The following is a 23,119-nucleotide window of genomic DNA, read 5'->3' on the forward strand; positions in this document are numbered from 1 at the left end:
CAATCCCACCCAGACCCTATTCCCATAACCCCATGTATTTATTCTGATAATCCCCCTGATACCAAGGGGCAATTTAGCATGGCCAATCAACCTAACCGGCACATCTTTGGACTGTGGGAGGAAACCGGAGCACCCGGAGGAAACCCACGCAGACACGGGGAGAACGTGCAGACTCCGCACAGACAGTCACCCAAGGCCAGAATCGAACATGCGTCCCTGGCATTGTGAGGCAGCAGTGCTAACCACTGTGCCACCCCTGCGCCCCAGGTCCCTGGCGCTGTGAGACATCCATGCTAACCACTGTGCCACCAAGACACCAAAGCTGTGAACAGCTGGTTGAGCCTGGGCCAGTTGCCAGGGGGAAGAATGGAATTGTAGCTCCTGAACAGCCAAGAGCTTCAATCTCAATCTTTCATTGTAGGAAGTTCCTGTTGGTCCAGTGCTGAATATCAGATGGGGGGGGCAGAGCTGGGGGTGGGGGAGTGGTGAGGGGCAGAGCTGGGGGTGGGAGGGTGGTGGGGGCTGAACTGGGGGTGGGGGTGTGGGGGGCAGAGTGGGGGGGCAGAGCTGGGGGGGTGGGGGGGCAGAGCTGGGGGTGGTGGTGGGGCAGAGCTGGGGGCGGTGGGGAGGCAGAGCTGGGGGGGATGGGGGAGCAGAGCTGGGGGGAGTGGGGGGACAGAGCTGGGGGGGGTGGGGGCAGAGCTGGGAGAGAGAGGGGGTGAGGCAAAGCTGGGGGGAGGGGAGAGGCAGAGCTGGAGGGAAGGGGGAAAGGGAGTGAGGCAGAGCTGGGGGAGAGGGGGTGAGGCAAAGCTGGGGAGGAGAGGGGAGAGGCAGAGCTGATGGGGAGAGGGGAGAGGCAGAACTGGGGGAGAGGGGAGGGGCAGAGCTGGGGGGAGATGGGATGAGGCAGAGCTGGGGGGTAGGGGGAGAGAGGGGAGAGGGAGTGAGGCAGAACTGGGGGAGAGGGGAGAGGCAGAGCTGGGGGGAGAGGGGGTGGGGCAGAGCTGGGGGGAGAGGGGGTGAGGCAGAGCTGGGGGGTAGGGGGAGAGAGGGGAGAGGGAGTGAGGCAGAACTGGGGAGAGGGGAGAGGCAGAGCTGGGGGAGAGGGGTGAGGCAGAGCTGGGGGGTAGGGGGAGAGAGGGGAGAGGGAGTGAGGCAGAACTGGGGGAGAGGGGAGAGGCAGAGCTGGGGGGATGGGTTGAGGCAGAGCTGGGGGGATGGGTTGAGGCAGAGCTGGGGGGAGGGGGGAAGCAGAGCTGGGGGGAGAGGCAGAGTTGGGGGGGGTGAGGCAGAGTTGGGGGGAGTGGGGGAGGAGGGAGTGAGACAGAGCTGGGGGGAGAGGCAGAGTTGGGGGGGGTGAGGCAGAGTTGGGGGGAGTGGGGGAGGAGGGAGTGAGACAGAGCTGGGGGGGGGGGGCAGAGCTGGAGGTCTCAGTGAACGTGAAGACTTACACTTTGCCTTCAGAGGTCAACGAGGGAAAAATGTGTCAGAGGATGGGACGGGATTACAACTGATTCCAATATCAGGTGTTGTTGGTGTTTTGTTTATTCATTCTTAAGATATTCGCATCTCTGAGACCAGCATTTATTGCCCATCCTGAGTTATCCTCGAGAAGGTGGTGGTGAGCTGCCTTCTTGAATCGCTGCAGTCCCCGAGGTGTAGGTACACCCACAGTGCTGTTAGGATGGGAGTTCCAGCATTTTGACCCAGCGACAGTGAAGGAACGGTGATATCTATTCAAGTCAGGATGGTGAGTGAGTTGGAGAGGAACCTCCAGGTGCTGGTGTTCCCATGTGTCTGTTGTCCTTATCCTTCTAGATGGTGAAGGTCGTGAGTTTAGGAGGTGCTGTCGAAACACCAAGGTCAAATCTGGTTCAAATGTAGAGGTCACCTCTACATTTACACCTACAAATGTATAGGTTCATTTCCCACAAGGACATTCCCAACGGTAACTGGGACAACATTTTCCCATAGCACCTACAATCACGCAGAGATTGTCAGAGCCATGAATTAGAGTGAGTGCACAGACATCAGTACAGAAACGGCCAAGGCAGGGACTGCAGCAGGCAGCTGGAGAGGCCACTCTGTCCCCCTGCTCCCACTCCCACTGATGTGACATCTCGTTATTATAAACAGGAACACGTAGCCATTGAAAAACAAGAGACACACAACACAGGAAGTGACTAATGCATCAGCTTGCTAACCATTTCAGAACCATGTATTGCCCAGAAATGGGACAGTGGCAGCATTTAGCTGTGAAACTCGGGCGCTTCACTGGAACTGGGACGGAATCCATGATAATGAACACCAGGAGATTGAATCCAATCAGGCGGAGCTTTGTCTGGGGATCTGAACACTTTCTGTCCTGCATTCACCAGGGCTGCTTTTTGCAATCAGCTCACACACACTCCCACCCCCACCTTTCATTCACAGAATCAGCACCTTCTCACAGGGAGCCGCTTATGAAAATAGCAGAGAATGTGCAATGTTATCCAGGAGAGAGAGAGGAGCATTCATCCTCATTGTGCTATTTATAGACGCTTCCTCAATCTCTCATCCACAAACATCTGCAGTTTCCCTGGATCTCACACCGCAGCCAAACACTGAGACACAACCCCTGCCACAACCCCACCCAAACACTCAGGCACAACCCCACCCAAACACTGAGACACAACCCCTGCCACAACCGCACCCAAACACTCAGACACAACCCCACCCAAACACTGAGACACAACCCCTGCCACAACCCCACCCAAACACTGGGACACAACCCCACCCAAACACTGGGACACAACGCTTGCCACAACCCACCCAAACACTGAGACACAACCCCAGCCACAACCCCCAGCCAAACAGAGTACAGAACACTGAGCCACCCCCCTCACTCGGGCTCAATCGCTCACAGACTGACCCACCCCCGGGGGCTCCGCTCCCCAAAGTCCATCAGAACCGCGGACCCGCCGCCTGAGCCTCGCCCGCGGGAGACCCGGGAATGGGATTGGGAATTGGACCTCCCCAACCCCACTGAGAGGCCGGGATTGGGAATGGGGATCAGGATGGGGATGGGGAAGGTGTTGGGAATGGGGATGGGAATAAGGATCAGGATGGGGAAGGTGTTGGGAATGGGAATAGGGATCAGGATCAGGAAGGTGTTGGGAATGGGGATAAGGATCAGGATGGGGAAGGTGTTGGGAATGTGGATAGGGATCAGGATCAGGATGGGGGATGGGGAAGGTGTCGGGAATGGGGATCAGGATGGGGGATGGGGAAGGTGTTGGGAATGGGGATCAGGATGGGGGATGGGGAAGGTGTTGGGAATGGGGATCAGGATGGGGGATGGGGAAGGTGTTGGGAATGGGGATCAGGATCAGGATGGGGGATGGGGAAGGTGTCGGGAATGGGGATAGGGATCAGGATCCCCCTGTCTCCCTCACCTCCACGATGAAGGTCCTCTCCTCCCCGCACACTGACAGCAGCCAGAGCAGCGCCTGCAGGTAGCAGGTTCTCCAGGACAGCAGGATTCCTCTCCCTCTCCCCCGGCTTCTCCTCCTCACATCCCCGGCTCCTGCCATCGCCCCCGGCTCCGGCTCCGCTGCCGCTGCTTCTCCGCTTTGATTTCTCCGCAGAGTCTGTGTCTCCGTCCCGGCTCTGCGCAAACTCCCGTCTTAAAGCGAGTCTGCCCCAACCCCTGGCATCTCCTCGCCCAGTCTCCCTGCCCCTGTGTGTCTCTGCCCCTCTCTCCCTGCCCCTGTGTGTCTCTGTGTCTCTCTCCCTGCCCCTGTGTGTCTCTGTGTCTCTGCCCCTCTCTCCCTGCCCCTGTGTGTCTCTGTGTCTCTCTCCCTGCCCCTGTGTGTCTCTGTGTCTCTGCCCCTCTCTCCCTGCCCCTGTGTGTCTCTGTGTCTCTGCCCCTCTATCCCTGCCCCTGTGTGTCTCTGTGTCTCTGCCCCTCTCTCCCTGCCCCTGTGTGTCTTCTGTGTCTCTGCCCCTCTCTCCCTGCGTCTCTCTCTCTCTCTGTGTCTCTCTCTCTCTGTCTATCCCTCTCGCTGTGTGTCTCTGTCTCTCTGTCTCTGTCTCTGTGTGTGGCTCTCTCTCTGTCTCCCTCTGTCTCTCTCTTTCGGTGTCTCTGCCCCTTTGTGTCTGTCTGTGTCTGTGTATCTCTCTCTCTATGTGTGTCTCTGTGTGTGTCAGTGTCTCTCTGTCTCTCTCTCTCTCTGTGTCTCTCTCTGTGTGTCTGTGCGTGTGTCTGCCTCTCTCTCTCTGTGTCTGTCTCTCTCTCTCTGTGTCTTTCTCTCTTTACTGTCTTCCAACACATCTGGGGCTAAGTTCCATGTGGAATCAGTAACATTGCCCGCACTCCCGCACCCTCCCTCTCGCGGATCAACTCCAGGGGGCAGCACAGAGCACCTCTGCTCATTGCCAAGAGGGAAGAGCAGGGCAGGACAGGCTTGAAGCACTGATGTTCTCCAGCACGCTGCACTCTGCCTCTTAACCCATTCTGCAGCCTCCTCTCCCCCCCTGTCCCCTCCCCATACTCCTTCCTCATTGTCCTGATCCCCCTCCCCCATTCCTCTGACTCTTCCCCACTCCCTCCCAACTCTGTCACATGCCTTTTCCCACACTTTGATATTTCCTCTGATTCCTGCATTCTTGTCTCTCTTCTCCAAGTGCTTCTGCCGCTTGTAGATTCTGTCTGAGTTGACTCAGAGCTGCTGAGGAGGAATTTCGCAAATTTGCAATCTGATGACATTTAATTTGTTCCATTGCCCATCCTGTGATAGGTAGTGTCAATTTAAAATCTAAGAAAGTCTTCTTCTTCAGTAACCACTCAGGATTCCTCGGGATTCTGGATCTAACAGGACCCTCTCTGACCCCAATTTGTCCAGACCAAGACTGTCCAGAGTTTGGTAATGGGGGCAATTAAAGGTCAGATCAACCTCTCTTACTCAGACCTTGCATTCGGATTCAAAATGTATCAGACTGGCAATTGGACCAATTGCACATTAGATATGAAGCACTGGAATATTGAAGATTGGGCATTGGACACTGGAACATTAAGCACTGGACATTGCACACTGGAAAGTTGAACACTGGAATATTGAGAACTGGGACACAGAAAGACAGAGACACAGGGACAGGGACACAGAAGATCAAAGATACACACACACACACACACATATACACACAAACATAAGCACACATACATACGTACACACAATAACAAATACACAAACATACATATACATGCACACATACATACAAAGACACATGCACATTCATACAAACACTCACATTCATACATACACTCAGACACATACAGATATACATACACACACTCATTCACACATATACATATATATGCTCACATATACACACACGCGCATATACAGACACACACATGCACTCACGCACATACACACATACACACCACACATACATGCCTACACCACACAATATCACATGCACACATACACATATACGCACAAACATACATATGTATAAACACACACACTATCGTACACACATACTCAATAACACACTACACACAAACACATGCATACTCACAAGCACACATATGGACAAACACACGCATACACACACCCACACATGTACTCACACATACACATGAATTCAATCCCAGTTAATGAACTGGACGGGAAGATTCCAGAATGGAACTCTGGCTCAAAAGGTCGTTACTTTTACTTTTTTTTAAGATTCTTTAACGTGACCCCTGTTTTCCTGACACCTTTCCCTTTGAAAGAAAGAGAGCTTCAGAACCATGAAGCTGCCTTTACACTGGTGTTACATCCACTTTATACAAACTTAACATCACTAATATCAAACCACCTAACTTATTCCATTATACAAGGAACCAAAGAACAAAGAAAATTACAGCACAGGAACAGACCCTTCGGCCCTCCAAGCCTGCACCGACCATGCTGCCCGACTGAACTAAAACCCCTACCCTTCCGGGGACCATATCCCTCTATTCCCATCCTATTCATGTATTTGTCCGGACGCCCCTTAAAACTCACTATCGTATCTGCTTCCACTACCTCCCCCGGCAACAAGTTCCAGGAACCCATTACTCTCTGTGTAAAAGACTTGTCTCGTATATCTCCTTTAAACCTTGCCTCTCACACCTTAAACCTAGTAATTGACTCTTCCACCCTGGGAAAAGCTTCTGACTATCCACTCTGTCCATGCCCCTCATAATCTTGTAGACTTCTACCAGGTCTCCCCTCAACCTCCGTCGTTCCAGTGAGAACAAACCAAGTTTCTCCAACCTTTCCTCATAACTAATGCCTCTATACCAGGCAACATCCTGGCAAATGTTTTCTGTACCCTCTCCAAAGGCTCACATTTCAAGTTCACAATTACACATGTCATATTACATCATTAAAATGATTTAATCAAAAGGAAGGTAATGGCCAGAATTTTCTTAGAATTCATCATTCATTCTAACCAGAATTCTCTGGCCATTCACACCAGCAGGATTTATTGGTCCTGCTAGCACGCAGCCCCTCCTGTGGGTTTCCCGGCAGTGTGGGGTGACATCAGTGGGAAATTCCATTCACAACGGTGTGACCAACGAATGGCGCGCCACTTTCCACTGTCGGGAAACATGGCTGGGAGGCCAGAGAATCTCGCCCAATAACTTTAACAGCATCATCAGAATCTATACATGATAACATCATCATAACTCAAACTTTGTGTTTCTTTTTCTTCTGCTTTCCAGTTTTCAACTCAAAAGAATGTCCCACTTAATTCTGCAGTACAATTGCCCTTTTTGTCCATGCACAGTTCCATTCGCCAGCCAACTTCACAGGTGTTAAATTTGCATTTTGATTTAACACAGTTAATGCATCACCATCTCCTTTCTTCTTTTGTCAAAATCTCTTTTAGCTGTTTCCAGAATATTGTTAAGATGCTTCTTCCTCGGGTGGATGGAGCTATTACAAGGGGGCATAACTATAGGGTTCGTGGTGGGAGATACAGGAAGGATATCAGAGGTAGGTTCTTTACGCAGAGAGTGGTTGGGGTGTGGAATGGACTGCCTGCAGTGATAGTGGAGTCAGACACTTTAGGAACATTTAAGCGGTTATTGGATAGGCACATGGAGCACACCAGGATGATAGGGAGTGGGATAGCTTGATCTTGGTTTCAGATAAAGCTCGGCACAACATCGTGGGCCGAAGGGCCTGTTCTGTGCTGTACTGTTCTATGTTCTTACGTTCACTCGTACTCTTGCTTTATTTGTTCTTTGAATGTTTTGTGATCTTTAGTTCCATTTCAAACGAGTTCTCTTCAGTTCTGTTTGAGCCATGTCAATCTCTTCCTCTCTCTGCAGTTTCATCATTCATTTTAACCTTTCAACACTTTTGCACAATTTCTGAAACATCTCAGCCCAATTCTCAACAGATTTTGAATGATCTTTGCCAAACTGTTCACTTGCCTTTCTGCCTATGATTACATCTGGTGTAGTATCACCATTTTCAAATCAAAGCCTCTGCTTATTGACTCAGAAAGATCACTTCACAATTTCCGTATCTCTGGTTGACGCTTCATACTTTCCAATTTTGCAGGTAACCTTTCTTCTTCAAGGCATTTTCCATAATCCATGATACTTCTTAAATACTTCTGATGCTTGAAGTTTCAACTGAAGATCAGCCTTTGCTAAGTTTGCTTTTTCAAGTCTATTCTTTAGACAGTTCAAGACCTCAGTCAAATGTTCCACTTTCCCGACTGATTCTCAACTAGTCTTCATCTGTTCTCTTTTTTCATTCGCAAACTCCTCCTTCAAGTGAAAGTTGATTTTCTGCATCAGTCAAGTTTTCCTTCATTTGCTTGTTATCTGGAATATGTGTCTGTCCTCAGTAGTTTTGAAATGTTTGTTAAGTTCACACGATCATTTGCAAATTGCTTTTGGCCATTTCATCTGTTTAACTGTCAAAAGAAATAAAGAATGCTTCCACATCATTTTCCTCAAATTTTAGAAGTGTTTTTATAAATGTAAACATTTCCCCACTAGGTTTTTGTTGAGAACTACTTCCCTCCTCAACCTGCTGTGGTATCTCTTCTTAACCTCCAGCATCTTAAGCTGCAATTCTCTCTTTCTCCTCATCTCTTTCTGCCATTCCTCTTCTGTGTTAGAATGTAACCAGTGACAAATTTGTATTGGATGTAATGTGACCAATGGGAACAAGATGTAAGGGCCAGCTGACCCAGTAAAACATGGAACCAATCACAGAGTGATGTAATAATCAGCTGACTAACTGATTCACTATAAATAAGGAACTATGTAGAATTGTGGGAAGCTTGGAGTGGCCCAGGGCGAGGCCCCAAGTTTGGAGTAATGATGTTTCTTTATTAAACCTTTATTTGATTTATAAGTTGGAGTAAGTTTTGTTGTTGTTTCATTAGCTGCATTTTGAAGAGTTCCTTCTGAAGGAACATTCTGCATTTCCAATTCCCTTTGGAAAGCTCTCTCTCTCTTTCACTTTCTTTTTCCATTTTCTGCATTTCATTTTTGGTGTGGCACAGTGGCACAGTGGTTAGCATTGCTGCCTCACAGCGCCAGGGACCCGGGTTCAATTCCCAGCTTGGGTCACTGTCTGTGTGGAGTCTGCACATTCTCCTCGTGTCTGGGTGGGTTTCCTCCGGGTGCTCCAGTTTCCTCCCACAGTATGAAAGATGTGCTGGTTAGGTGGATCAGTCATGCTAAATTCTCCCTCAGTGTACCCGAACAGATGCCAGATTGTGGCAACTAGGGGATTTTCACAATAACTGCATTATTGTGCTAATGTGATGCCTACATGTGACACTAATAAATAAACTTTAGACTTGTATTTCTCTTTTTCTTTCTCCTGCAGATCTAATTGTTTCATTTGTAATTGAATTTCACCCAATTTTACCTCATTCAATTGCCTCACTTTTTGAAGAACTTGGTTTATCTGACAACTTTTGTAATTTTAAAAGTTTCACTATGCTATCAATGATGTCACCTTTCCTTACTGCTGCAGGTAACCCTGTTTCCAATTTACCTGGCGATTAGTTCACTGACTCTTGATCACCTTCTGTAAACCTCTCAGAGTTACATCTTCCATTCTTAGAAAAGCCTTAGCAATTTCTAATGTGATTTCAGATTCTAACCTGTACAATATACCTCACAGTAACTCCAGCTCCTATGTCCATTACCTCAGTAGCACAGTTACTTTTTTTTATGGATTCATAGATTCCACCATTTACCAATAAATCCCAGAACAAGTTTTATTATTCAACATCCAGAAACTTGCTTTCTGTGTTTCAAAATATTCCAACAAATTGTTACTCATCAGCATCTAGTACTTTTTTTTATGGATTCATAGATTCCACCATTTACCAATAAATCCCAGAACAAGTTTTATTATTCAACATCCAGAAACTTGCTTTCTGTGTTTCAAAATATTCCAACAAATTGTTACTCATCAGCATCTAGTTTTGAAATTGTGCAAGAGCCCCCACTTTTGTTATATCCCAGTTGATGTTATAACTGGATGGGAAGATTGTTTATTTCAGAAAATGTGGAGGAACAGAGTCCCAGGACTGCTAATTAGTTTTAACAACAAGAAAAAAAGCATTTATGAAACATAACAAGTTGGATAGTGCTAGAATATTCCTTTACTCCCCTCTTAGCTTCACTAATACACACAGGTTTTAAATTTAACACAGATTACAAAATACATCTTAAGCTACAAAGGTCTCAGTGACACAAAGTCCCTTTTAATACATGAGTTAGCTGTGGTCAAATACACTCGCCACTCTGAACCTCAAGTGAATATATGTGGTTTTCTCCCCACAATCTTCCCAGATGATTGTCACATGAGAGTTTCCAAACTGCCCCCCCCAAAAAAACACGCTTTAAAATCTTCTTTCACAATAACGTTTTCCATCAGTGGTCTGTATTCTGGAATCCAGTTCAGGAAATCCAGTCCAGGTTTTCCAACCTATTCTTTCAAAGTTTCCACTCCACTTTTAACAAAACAATCCAGCGTTCAGGTCTTACAATTCCCCCTTCAGGATTTATTTGTCTTTACTGTTTTATAAAACTGTTCACAATTGCTTTAAATCTTGATTCCTAGGTTCTATTGAAATGGCATCAAACTTTTGATTTACCTCTGATGTCCGCTTGCCCACTTTGGCTCTGGTTACTGCAGCTGTATCTTTCAGTCAAACATTTTGACTGCGTTTGTCTTGAATTCTCCTCTGAACAACACCCTGTTCAGCTTCTGGATCTCTGTTCTCTTAAATTCAGTCTGTTTTGTCCCGATTTTCTGCCTCTTTGCAGCTCCTGTCCAGCTTCTCCTGACAGAGTTGAGACATGTTCACTCCCGTTGTCCCCTCCAACTGCCAACAAAAGCAGCTAAAACTCAGCTCGACAGCATTTCTACCTTCATAGGGCCTCCAGCAGCGAGCTTATTTACTCTTCACGTTATAACCCTCTCTAAGCACAATCGAAGCACAGGCTGAATTGAACAAATCCCCACACATACAAACACCTTTGTCCAGCATCAATCTAACTATAGGTCTTAGACTTCATTATGCAGCAGCATTGAATTAAACCCTGTTAAAACTATACCTTATTTCTAAAGTTTACCAATACAAATATAGATCCTTTAAAACTACCTTTGTTTTCCTAACAGACTACAGATCCACAGCAATATAGTTAACTCTTAAATGTCCTCTGAAAGGGCCTAGCAAAGGGATAACTACTACAAAGTCAATAAAAAAGGAATGAAACCAGACAGACCATCTGGCATTAACCGAGGGACCAGAATCAACAACAGGACACCCAGCTCTGTCCACTCTGCAAAGTCCTTCTCACTAACATCTGGGCGCTTGTGTTCAAAACTGGGAGACCTGCCTCAGATTAGTCAAGCAACAGCTTGACAAAGTCATTCTCACAGAATCATACCTCACAGATAATGTCACTGACAACACCATCACCATCCCTGGCTATGTCCTGTCCCACTGGCAGGACAGATCCAGCAGAGATGGCGGCGCAGTGGGATGCAGTTGGGAGGGAGATGCCCTGGGAGTCCTTAACATTGACTCCGGACCCCATGAAGTCTCATGGCACCAGGTCAAACATGGACAAGGAAACCTCCTGCTGATTACCACATACCGTCGTAGGTCTAAAGGACATCGCTGCTAGGCTGGGACTGCAGCAGGTGGTGAGGGAACCAACAAGAGGGAAAAACATACTGGACCCCATCCTCACCAATCTGCCGGCTGTAGATACATCTGTCCATGACAGTATCAGTAGGGGCGACCATCACACAGTCTCTGTGGAGATAAAGTCCAGCCTTCACATTGAGGATACCCTCCATCGTGTTGTGTAGCACAGTCACCGTGCTAAATGGGACAGACTTCAAACAGATCTAGCAACTCAAGACTGGCCATATATGAGGCACTGTGGGCCAAGCAGAAGCAGAATTGTACTCCAGCACATTCTGTAATCTCATGGCATGGTATATCCCCCACTCAACCATTCCCACCAAGATAGGGGATCAAACCTGGTTGAATGAAGAGTGCAGGAGAGCATGCCAGGATAGCACCAGGCACACCTAAAAATGAGGTGTCAACCTGGTGAAGCTACAACACAGGACTAGAGTGCCAAACAACAAAAGCAGCAAGTGATAGACAGAGCTAAGCAATTCCACAACCAACAGATCAGTTCTAAGCTCTGATGGGTGTCCAGTGAGTGCCACTGGGATCCTGCCCTATTTCTGTGCGGGAGACTGTTCTGTGTAATGTCCCACTGATAGACTGAGCTGTCAGTGCCCAGTTTCACACATTGCTCCTGCCCCTCTTGCACAACACACATTTTCTCTGAGTTTGATTTTGGGTCTGTGACTCTCTGGATCAGCAACAATAACAGACTAAGAGCAGCTGGCATCAGAGAATAAGACAGATGATAAATCAACCAGGCAACCATGCTTCCTGAAATAAAAAAAGAATGTGTACTCATATTCCGTCTGTTTCAACTGAACAAAATAGGTGGCACTCATTCTCTGGTTCATTCCTCAGGGCAGTGCCTTGACCAATCTGAGTCAACCTACCATTTTGAATTTAAATAATGCTTGGCAATTAATTGGTGTTTTCTGTATGGCAACACCTCTACCAATCAGAGTCCACTTGCCAACCAATCAACATTCTCTTCTCGTGAAGTATAAATTGTTGTTCCCTTTATATTGGCATTTTTGTGAATTGTCCCAATGAGTGCAGGACAGAAAACTTTGACAAGATGTGTCTTTTTGAATCAATTCTCTATATTGAATACCATACTAAAGAGAAATCAAAATCAACACCCATCTGTGAAGACATGCTGCTGCTAGGGATTGTACTCTAGTGGTCAGTTAACAAAGTGAACATATTCCTATACAGGGTATTTATGGAGCCTTTAACACCATATATAATCCCCAATGTCTCCTTCTCAACTTGGGAGTCATTTTACTCTGACTTTGTTAAAGTACGTGAAGCATTTGGTACCGGCTTCACCCACATAGAAATCATAGAAATCATAGAAACCCTACAGTGAAGAAGGAGGCCATTCGGCCCATCGAGTCTGCACCGACCACAATCCCACCCAAGCCTTACCCCCACATATTTACCCACTAATCCCGCTAACCTACGCATCCCAGGACTCTAAGGGGCAATTTTTAACCTGGCCAATCAACCTAACCCGCACATCTTTGGACTGTGGGAGGAAACCGGAGCACCCGGAGGAAACCCACACAGATACGAGGAGAATGTGCAAACTCCACACAGACAGTGACCCGAGCCAGGAATCGAACCCGGGACCCTGGAGCTGTGAAGCAGCAGTGCTAACCACTGTGCTACCGTGCCGCCCCATCTTTCATTGGGTGGAATAAAACCGCACCATCCCCTGTGGTGAGGCATTGCACACTCAAACCAGTCGTTTTCTCCAACCATAACGGATCAAAACAGTATCAGTAATCAGGGCTTTCTTCATTCCTGCACCTGCTTCCTGACATTCCACAGAGCACTTACAATCTATCCACCTTTCAGCAGTGAATGTATTCATAGAACCATAGAAAATTACAGCTCAGAAACAGGCCTTTTGGCCCTTCTTGTCTGTGCCGAACCATTTTATGCCTAGTCCCACTGACCTGCACTTGGACCATATCCCTCCACACCCCTCTCATCCATGAACCCGTCCAAGTTTTTCTTAAATGTTAAAAGTGACCCCGCATTTACCACTTTATCCGGCAGCTCATTCCACACTCCCACCACTCTCTGCGTGAAGAAGACCCCCCTAATATTCCCTTTAAACTTTTCTCCTTTCACCATTAACCCATGCCCTCTGGTTTTTTTCTCCCCCAGCCTCAGCGGAAAAAGCCTGCTTGCATTCACTCTATCTATACCCATCAAAATCTTATACACCTCTATCAAATCTTCCCTCAATCTTCTACGCTCCACGGAATAAAGTCCCAACCTATTCAATCTCTCTCTGTAACTCAGTTTCTCAAGTCCCGGCAACATCCTTGTGAACCTTCTCTGCACTCTTTCAACCTTATTTACATCCTTCCTGTAACTAGGTGACCAAAACTGTACACAATACTCCAAATTTGTTACATCAGGAATCATCTCAGTTCCTGCGAACCTTTCAAGTTCTTCTTTGTTCCCTAGTCTCTTTGCTTTTGAAATCCCCTCGACCTTCTCCTGCATTGGCTTTCACCTTCACTAACCATTTGGTGACACTTGACACCATTTAGCAACACTGATGTTTTTTCGCTTTGTTCCAATTTACAATGCGCTCTGTCTGTCTTACTGCTAATTAAAATGTCACCTCAGAATAAGCACATTCCCCGCTTTGTATCTGATCCATGCTGATCCGGAACACTGTGGAAGCAGTAATCACCCCAAATGATGACCTTTCATACGAGTGCAGCCCTTTCTGTGTAAGAATAGTGAGTAATTTCTTGGCCATGTCAGTTAATTCAATTTGTAAATATACATTTGAAAAATCGATTTTACTGGGCATTCCGAGTACAGGGAGGGATTTCCAGGATGGTGAGTGACTTGGAGCGGAACCTCCAGGTGGTGTTCCCAGGTATCTGCTGCTCTTGTCCTTCCAGATACTAGTGGACTTGGGTTTAGAAGCTACTATTGAAGGAGCCTTGGTGAGTTCCTGCAGTGCATCTTGTAGATGGCACACATGCTGTCATTGCGTGTCGGTGGTGGAGGGAGTGAATGTCCTGTGTTTGTGCAGTTTCTAAATTCAATGGGGACAAATTGGCCAGTGTTGCCTGTCCCGGGTGTCTGCTGGATGCTGTGTGTGGTGAAGTGGCTCTTGAGTTGGATGATGGGTGTTTTACTCATCCTGTTTGGCAGGTAGTGAAGTTCAATCCACCCGGAATATGAATCGACGAAGATTAAGTATTGTTTACCTTCCATTTGAAGATGTCAGTTGCTGTGAGTGAGGGAGGGCTGGGACCTCACATAGGTGCAGCAGTTCTTTCGCTTGATCCAGTGTGAGTGCATTGCACGGTGCACATCTGGAGATTTCCCTCTCCATCTCGGCGAGGTGCCAACCCGAGGCGCCCCTGGTGAAGTTGTTATGTGTGGTAACTCTGAATAGCAGTGGAGATGATGAATCACTGGCCACACAGTATCTGTCCATCCTGCACGGTCAGTTTATCTCTGATGGTAAAGAATGTGTGAATCTTGTGAACACAGTAAGAAATCTAACAACACCAGGTTAAAGTCCAACAGGTGTTGTGAGACTTCTTACTGTGTTTCCCCCAGTCCAACGCCGGCATCTCCACATCATGAATCTCGTGAAGCAGCCCCCTTGAAGATTCTGGCCAGCCCCTGATGATGATGTTGTGCAGTTGTTTACCTGTGATGTCCGCCTGTGAGAGACATCTTTGAGTTCCTGGATTCTATGAGAGGACACCACCTCCATTGTCATGATGTCCATGTCTTCTTCATGATCTGCCTGCTCTATGGTGGGTCAGGAGACTCTGGAAAGGGCATCAGTCAAGCACAACTCCTTACCATGTTTACAGATGATGCTGGGATTGTAAGGTTGTGGTTTTAGCATCACACATCGCAGCTGAGCAGACGCAGTGTGAAGAGGATTATTAGGCGGTTCTGAGAGGCTGATGATCCAGTTCAATCATTACAGGACGACCATAAATGAAGGCATGAAATTTCTGTCAGGTGAAGACTAGAGCGAGGAGTTCCTTTTCGACCTGAACATAATGAGTCTCAGTGTCAAAGGGGACTATTGAAGCAAAGGCTTTTGGTCTGGATACAGACTGTGCTGGGAGGGGTCTGCTGATATAAGTACGGGTGTATTGCAGCATAGGGAGATGTGCGGGTACCTGTTTGAGTCTGGTGAAGATCGCTGTGTGGTGCTGTTGCCAACACCATTCGACATCCTGTGGAGAAGCTGACGATAAGATCCAGTGACCTCACTACAACACGGGATAATCTTAGAAAGATCATTTATTACACGGAGGAAGCACTGTAAAGTCTGCTTATCCACTGGAATGGCCATCTGTCGTAAAGCCATTGCCTTGTCTGTATCTGGCTTCACACCATCGGCTGTGAGTAAATGACCCACGTAAGGAACTTGGCTGACCCTGAATCTGCGTTTCTCAGAGTTAAGCTCCAGCTGGATGCTCCTGATTCTGTCGAGAATGAGATGAGGACGTGCATTATGTTCTTGTAAAGTACGACCCCAAACCAGAATGTCATCAAGGATGACCTCACAAGTTTGACCTGCAATAAGTTCCTCCACATACCACTGCTAGTGAAGATCCCATAGGGCAAATGAAAAAGACAAGAACTACCTATTGGAGACATGAATGTTGTTAATTCTGAAGATTCTTCATCTAACAGGATCTGCAAGATCCCACATTTCACATCGAGGATGCTGAACAGCTTGCCATTGGGCATGTCTGCTATCACCTGTTCCACTCACTTCATAGGGTGCAATACTCTGTTCAAGGGTCAATGTAAATCTGACTGTGCCATCTTTCTTTACTGTGGCCATCATTGCTGAAACCCATTCTGTCGCCTTGTCTATGGGGCTACAACCCCCAGTGTCGCCATCCGATGCAGCTCATTGGCTACTTTCTGCTTCATGGTTACTGGGGCTCTTCTCAAGGCACAGACTGTTGGTGATACCAAATCATCGAGTCTCATGTGGTTTACACCTGGTAGCTTACCAATGCTGTTGAAGAGGTCTCTATATGCTGTCATCTCTGGGGTGTGGGCCTGGGTAAGATGCTGTTTCAGTATTGGTACAGATTCAATGGATTCACTCTAGGTTCTATGATTCTATGAATATCCCAGTTTCCAGTCTAAACTCTCTGCTTTGTTTTTGAGTGTTTGTTCAGCATTCAGGTATTGATGGCTGTTGGTCTTTTTCGTGCAGCAGCTGCTTGTGGACCAAATCATGAAATATTCCACAAACTACTCGATCCCTGATTAGATCTTCAGTGAGAGTTCTAAACAAACAATAAATTTTAGGGTGACCATATAAGGTTGTATTGATTCATCTACTCTTTAATTCATTGATTCGAACACATGCCTATCAAGGATTATGTTTTTTTTGGGGGAGACGAATGTTCTTGAATTGTTTCCGGATTATCTCAGAGTCTTTTTCCTCCTCTGTCTGGAACACAAATGACTCACAACATGAGTGAACAGGTCCGGGAACGTCTGGGGGGAGAAACAGAGCTAATGTTTCAGATCAATGACCTGTCTTTAGGCAGGAGGAAGGGGGAGGGGGCAGAAAGATCAAAGGAGAAGGTTTGTGATTGGGTGGAGGCCAGAGGAGATTAAACAATATAAGATTTCATGTTGCAACAGCCAAAGAGAGAGGTGATGGATATAGTAAAGAAACAAAGGTTGTGTCCGCATGATGCCTGAGACTTATCTAGACAGCCATATGAACGGAGTGGGAATGGAGGGATACAAAAGAATGGTCTAGTTTGGACCAGGGAACGGCACGGGCTTGGAGGGCCGAAGGGCCTATTCCTGTGCTGTATTGTTCTTTGTTCACATTTTTCGATGGCCTCACGATAAGCCCGTACCTTTTTTGATTGCCAGGCAATGCAGCACCACAGTAAATATGCCACTGCTTCTGGAACTTTTCCCAACTAGAACCATAGAAAATTACAGCTCAGAAACAGGCCTTTTGGCCCTTCTTGTCTGTGCCGAACCATTTTATGCCTAGTCCCACTGACCCGCACTTGGACCATATCCCTCCACACCCCTCTCATCCATGAACCCGTCCAAGTTTTTCTTAAATGTTAAAAGTGACCCCGCATTTACCACTTTATCCGGCAGCTCATTCCACACTCCCACCACTCTCTGCGTGAAGAAGCCCCCCCTAATATTCCCTTTAAACTTTTCTCCTTTCACCCTTAACCCATGCCCTCTGGTTTTTTTCTCCCCTAGCCTCAGTGGAAAAAGCCTGCTTGCATTCACTCTATCTATACCCATCAAAATCTTATACACTTCTATCAAATCTCCCCTCAATCTTCTACGCTCCAGGGAATAAAGTCCCAACCTATTCAATCTCTCTCTGTAACTCAGCTTCTCAAGTCCCGGCAACATCCTTGTGAACCTTCTCTGCACTCTTTCAACCTTATTTACATCCTTCCTGTAACGAGGTGACCAAAACTGTACACAATACTCCAAATTCGGCCTCACCAATGCCTTATATAACCTTACCATAACACTCCAACTTTTATACTCGATACTCCGATTTATAAAGGCCAATGTACCAAAGGCACTCTTTACGACCCTATCCACCTGTGACGTCACTTTTAGGGAATTCTGTACCTGTATTCCCAGATCTCTCTGTTCAACTGCACTCTTCAGAGTCCTACCATTTACCCTGTACGTTCTACTTTGATTTGTCCTTCCAAAGTGCAATATCTCACACTTGTCTGCGTTAAATTCCATTTGCCATTTTTCAGCCCATTTTTCTAGTTGGTCCAAATCCCTCTGCAAGCTTTGAAAACCTTCCTCACTGTCCACTACACCTCCAATCTTTGTATCATCAGCAAACTTGCTGATCCAATTGACCACATTATCATCCAGATCATTGATATAGATGACAAACAACAATGGACCCAACACCGATCCCTGCGGCACACCACTAGTCACAGGCCTCCACTCAGAGAAGCAATCCTCCACAACCACTCTCTGGCTTCTTCCATTGAGCCAGTATCTTCTCCAATTTACTACCTCCCCATGTATACCTAGCGACTGAACCTTCCTAACTAACCTCCCATGAGGGACCTTGTCAAAGGCCTTGCTGAAATCCAGGTAGACAACATCCACCGCCTTCCCTTCATCCACTTTCCTGGTAACCTCCTCGAAAAACTCTAATAGATTGGTCAAACATGACCTACCACGCACAAAGCCATGTTGACTCTCCCTAATAAGTCCCTGTCTATCCAAATATTTGTAGATCCTATCCCGTATCACACCTTCCAATAACTTGCCCACCACCGACGTCAAACTTACTGGCCGATAATTTCCCGGATTTCTTTTGGAACCTTTTTTAAACAACGGAACAACATGAGCCACCCTCCAATCATCCGGCACCTCCCCCGTGAATACTGACATTTTAAATATGTCTGCCAGGGCCCCTGCAAGTTCAACACTAGCTTCCCTCAAGGTCTGTGGGAATACCCTGTCCGGTCCTGGGGATTTATCCACTCTGATTTGCCTCAAGACAGCGAGCACCTCCTCCCCTTTAATCTGTAAAGGTTCCATGGCCTCCCTACCAGTTTGCCCTATTTCCGTAGACTCCATGCCCGTTTCCTCAGTAAATACGGATGCAAAAAAAAACTATCCACAATATTTTTATTAAGACAAGTGGATCAATGTAGTAAAGTCCGTGTGTCATTCTGCCAACTCCTGACACCGTGTAGAATGCTGTAGGTTCCCTGAATCACCAACAAGAAAGGCTCCTTCTGTAGTTGCGTCATCACGTGATCACTCGGTCTACAGACATGTTGTGGTGAAATTTAATAGAAGTTCTTGCTCTGGATTCAAGCAGTTCCTCAAAGAGGTCAAACGTACTCAGTAGTGGCCACACAGGCAGTGAGAGGGATCTCACCCCAGCAGTCTCAGAGGGTCAGTCCAACCTCCTGCAATATCCAACTCCATTTATTTTACTTTTCTGAGGTTGTGACAGAGACAGTTCCTGATGGGAAGGATCCCAACAACATACAGCTGTACAAACAAGATGGATTAAACCACACTCCGCCATTTCAGAATCAGAAAATAATTTCAATCAAAGACAGAAATGAATTATCTCTGATATCATCAACTAGATTGCAGATGCTTTTCAAATCAGTGTGGGCTGAAGAATTAATATATGAAATACCAGTTCATTCAGAATTATGGAACAGCACTGTGGGCTTTAACTGGAGTAATTAAATCTTTGTTAATGAATGTAGGAAGTGACACTGAGCTGTAGGTCGCTGTAACTTCAATGAGATGCGGAGCTGATGTTGGATGATGGAATCTTTCAAAATGAACCAGACTTCAGCACCCCAACAACCTGTATTTCCACAAATATTCTGAAAGCATCAGCCAATTAGCTGTGGGTGAGTCATTGACGATACAGTTCAGCCTGCCCTCTCTCTACGAGCTGCCCCCTTTTCCATTCATTACAATTTGATTGCTATTTATTTTTACACACATTACATTCTGTCACTTTCAAACAGCCACAAAAAAACTAGATACCTTGATCAAAACCTGCAATTTCTTCATTTATCGCAATGAAACTCCCTGTTAGTCAAGGGACAATGTTCATTCTCTTTAGAAGATAAAAAAACATCCTGTGATAAATGTTGCCACGCTCTGTATGTCACATCCAAGGTTTGGTACAGTGGAATGGGACAGTTTATCAGGCCTCCCTCCAGTTAGTGAGCAAGCCAGCTCTTTATCTCTGTAATCCCAGTTCTGCACCTTTAGTCCATTTCTCCTTAAACTCTTACTGCCGTGTCTCCCTTCTTAAAAATCTTAATTGAATCAGGGCTCAAACTGAAGAGACAGTACACCTTCAATCCATGCACATTAACTGGCTTATTTCAAATTCTAAGATTCAGTCCTCTAGTTGTTACATTTCCTTACCAGAGACAGGAGTTTGTTCACCAACTATCTGCCTTCATTATTCTCAGGCCCATGTTCATAGTGGGGTAAGTGCTCTGACTTTGTGCTCATGGAGTGTGGAATGTTCTATGCAGGGTATCTCAGGAGATTGAACGATCCGTGGTTTTTAGTCCATTAATTTCAATGATGACTCAAAAGCAAAATTCTGCAGCTGCTGGAAATCTGAAATACAAACAAAAACAGCTGCAAAAACTCAGCAGGTCCGGGAACGTCTGGGGGGAGAAACAGAGCTAATGTTTCAGATCAATGACCTGTCTTTAGGCAGGAGGAAGGGGGAGGGGGCAGAAAGATCAAAGGAGAAGGTTTGTGATTGGGTGGAGGCCAGAGGGGATTAAACAATATAAGATTTCATGTTGCAACAGCCAAAGAGAGAGGTGATGGATATAGTAAAGAAACAAAGGTTGTGTCCGCATGATGCCTGAGTTTATATATAAAAACCATCTGAATGCAAGATAAAAGGATAAAGAAACAAACAAGACAAGATCAACCCAACAAAACAACAAAATAGACACAGGCCCAGATATTCCAGTTCCCTCACGGTGGGATTGGAAAATTTGGAGAGGAACTAAAAGTCCATTTGTGGGTCAGAAAAACCCTACCATAGAACAAGGTGGAGAAAGAGATCATGATCTAAAGTTGTTGAACTCGGTGAGCGGAACTTTCCATCCCCTCCGCAGCATGGGTTTGCGATGATGTCGGCAGCCCAACTTTGGCCAGCAGGGAGATCTTCTGGTCCTGCCGCTGGTAATGGAGTTTCCTGTTGTCTGCACCACGAAGGCAGGAGCTCACCAACAGCAGGACCAGATGATCCCGCCGGTGCGAATGGCCAGAAAATCCCACCTGATTCGAGTCCAGAAGGCGTCCCAGCTAAAAGATAAAATGCTTGACTGGAGCAGTGCAGCAGGCTGGGAACAGAAAGGTCAGAGTGAGAGCAAGATGGAGAATGAAAAAGACAAGTAACAAGAAGCTTGAGGTTTTGCTTGCAGACTGGACACGGGTGTTCCACAAATTGGTCCCCAATCTGCATTTGGTCTCCTCAATGTAGAGCAGTTAATGCAATAGAGAAAACTGAAAGATGTATTGAGTAAATTGGTGTTTCACTTGGAGAGAGTGTTTGGGACATGGACAGTGAGAAGGGAGGAGGTGAAAGGGCAGGCATTACATCTCCTCTTCTTGCACAAAAAGGTGTTCTCGGGAAGGGAGGGAGTGTTGTGGATGATTCAAAATAATAGGGAGGGAGGAATTAGAGTTTGAGAGAAAGCCAGTTAGAAATATATTACAATTCCAATTGCCGTAATGCTAAATGGGAAGATCCCAAAATGGAACCCCGGCTTAAAAGACCGTAACTTTTACTTTTTTTTGAAAATGTGGATGAACAGAGTCACCTGACCATGAATTAGTTTTAACAAGAAGAATAAAACATTTTTTAAACATGGAAAGTTGGATGATGATACAAATCCTGTTTACTGCCCCCTTGGATTAACAAATGCACACATATTTTAAGATTAACATGGATTCCAAGGCACATGTTAAACTACAATAGTCTCAATAACACAAAGTCCCTTGAAGCATTGTGTCAACACACACTCTCTGCTCTGAACCCAAGCTAGTGTCTGTGGCTTTTTCCCCAGACACCCCCTCAGATGATTGTCACATGAGAGTTTGATAATTCCACTCACAAAAACACACTTCAAAATCTTCTTTCACAATAATACTTTTCATTTGCTGCTTGCATTCCAAAATCCAGTCTGAGTTTTCCAAGTGACTCTTTCAAACAACGCTTCTGCTCCACTTTTAACAAAGAATCTAGTGTCCACGTTTCACAGCTTCCCCTTCAAGATTTCTTTGTCTTGACTGCTGTATAAACTGTTCACAATTGCTTTACCTCTTGATTCCTAGACTCTAATAAAGTGACATCTAACTTTTGATTTACCTCTGAAGTCTGCTTTCCCACTTTAATTCTGGTTACTGCAACTGTCTCTTTCTCTCACAGCACTTTGTCTGCTTCTCCCCCTGAATTCTCCTGAACAATACCTCGGAGCCTGTTCTCCTAATCTCAGTCTTCTCAAAACATTCTTTATGTCCCAATTCCCTGGTTATCCGGCTGTAATCGGTTTTTTGAGAAGTTTGCCTCTTTGCAGCTCCCTTGCCTTGTCCGCTCTTTATTACAGCAGAGTTGAGAGATGTTCACTCCCCAGTGTCCTATTTTCACCTACAAACAAATTCAGCTGAACTAAAAACAAATAGACTTCCTACCTTAAAAGGTTCTCTAGTTGCTATGCGACTGTCACATTGTTGCGAAGTTGAGTAGAGTAATTGTAGATTGATAATTGGAAAAGGCATTGCATGGTCCCTTTAAAAAGATGGTGTTTTTTCTGTGCTTAGAGAGTTAAAAAATTGCAAGTACACAGAGAGCCCAAACTGAAACATTTGTATCGGAAGGCCAAGTAGCAGGGTTACCAAGGCAACAGGCTTTCAGGCATTTGAATTATTTGAGTTCAGCCAATCAATTTGAATTAGGCACTTAGATACCAAGAACCTATTAAACTTAAATCCAATGGTTTTGGCAACCTAAGACCAATCCTGTTGCGGGGGATCACAGGTATAAAATGAAGGGGGCAGTGTGAGAGAGGAGGAGAGTAACTGCCAGAGTAAAAGCTCTTAGTTCAGCTCTTAGCTTCATTTATGTCTTAAGAGAAAGCACCATCTCGATTGCGAAGGTACTTAAGAAGAAAGAAGAATCAACAGAGAAGGCCCAGAATATTCCGGAAGACACAAAACCTGGTTGTAATTTAGAGAGTGACTAAAATTCTATTTTTTTGTTAATGAGTGGGAATTGTATTTATCTGAGCAGCATTCCATTAGAATCCTGTTTAATTTGGTTTGTTAATAGTTTAGTGAACTTGTT

At 45.9% G+C, this 23,119-nt stretch overlaps 1 protein-coding gene and 1 pseudogene across 1 annotated transcript in view; one reads left to right on the plus strand and one right to left on the minus strand.

The window, feature by feature from the left end:
- The window catches only part of LOC144508273 (matrix metalloproteinase-24-like), a 93,315-nt pseudogene extending 89,743 nt beyond the window's left edge, over window positions 1–3,572 (minus strand).
- The window catches only part of LOC144508694 (CMP-N-acetylneuraminate-beta-galactosamide-alpha-2,3-sialyltransferase 2-like), a 556,023-nt gene that overhangs the window by 463,466 nt on the left and 69,438 nt on the right, over window positions 1–23,119 (plus strand). The window lies entirely within an intron of this gene.

Source organism: Mustelus asterias, chromosome 20, assembly GCF_964213995.1.
Source record: "Mustelus asterias chromosome 20, sMusAst1.hap1.1, whole genome shotgun sequence".
NCBI classification, from domain to species: domain Eukaryota; kingdom Metazoa; phylum Chordata; class Chondrichthyes; order Carcharhiniformes; family Triakidae; genus Mustelus; species Mustelus asterias.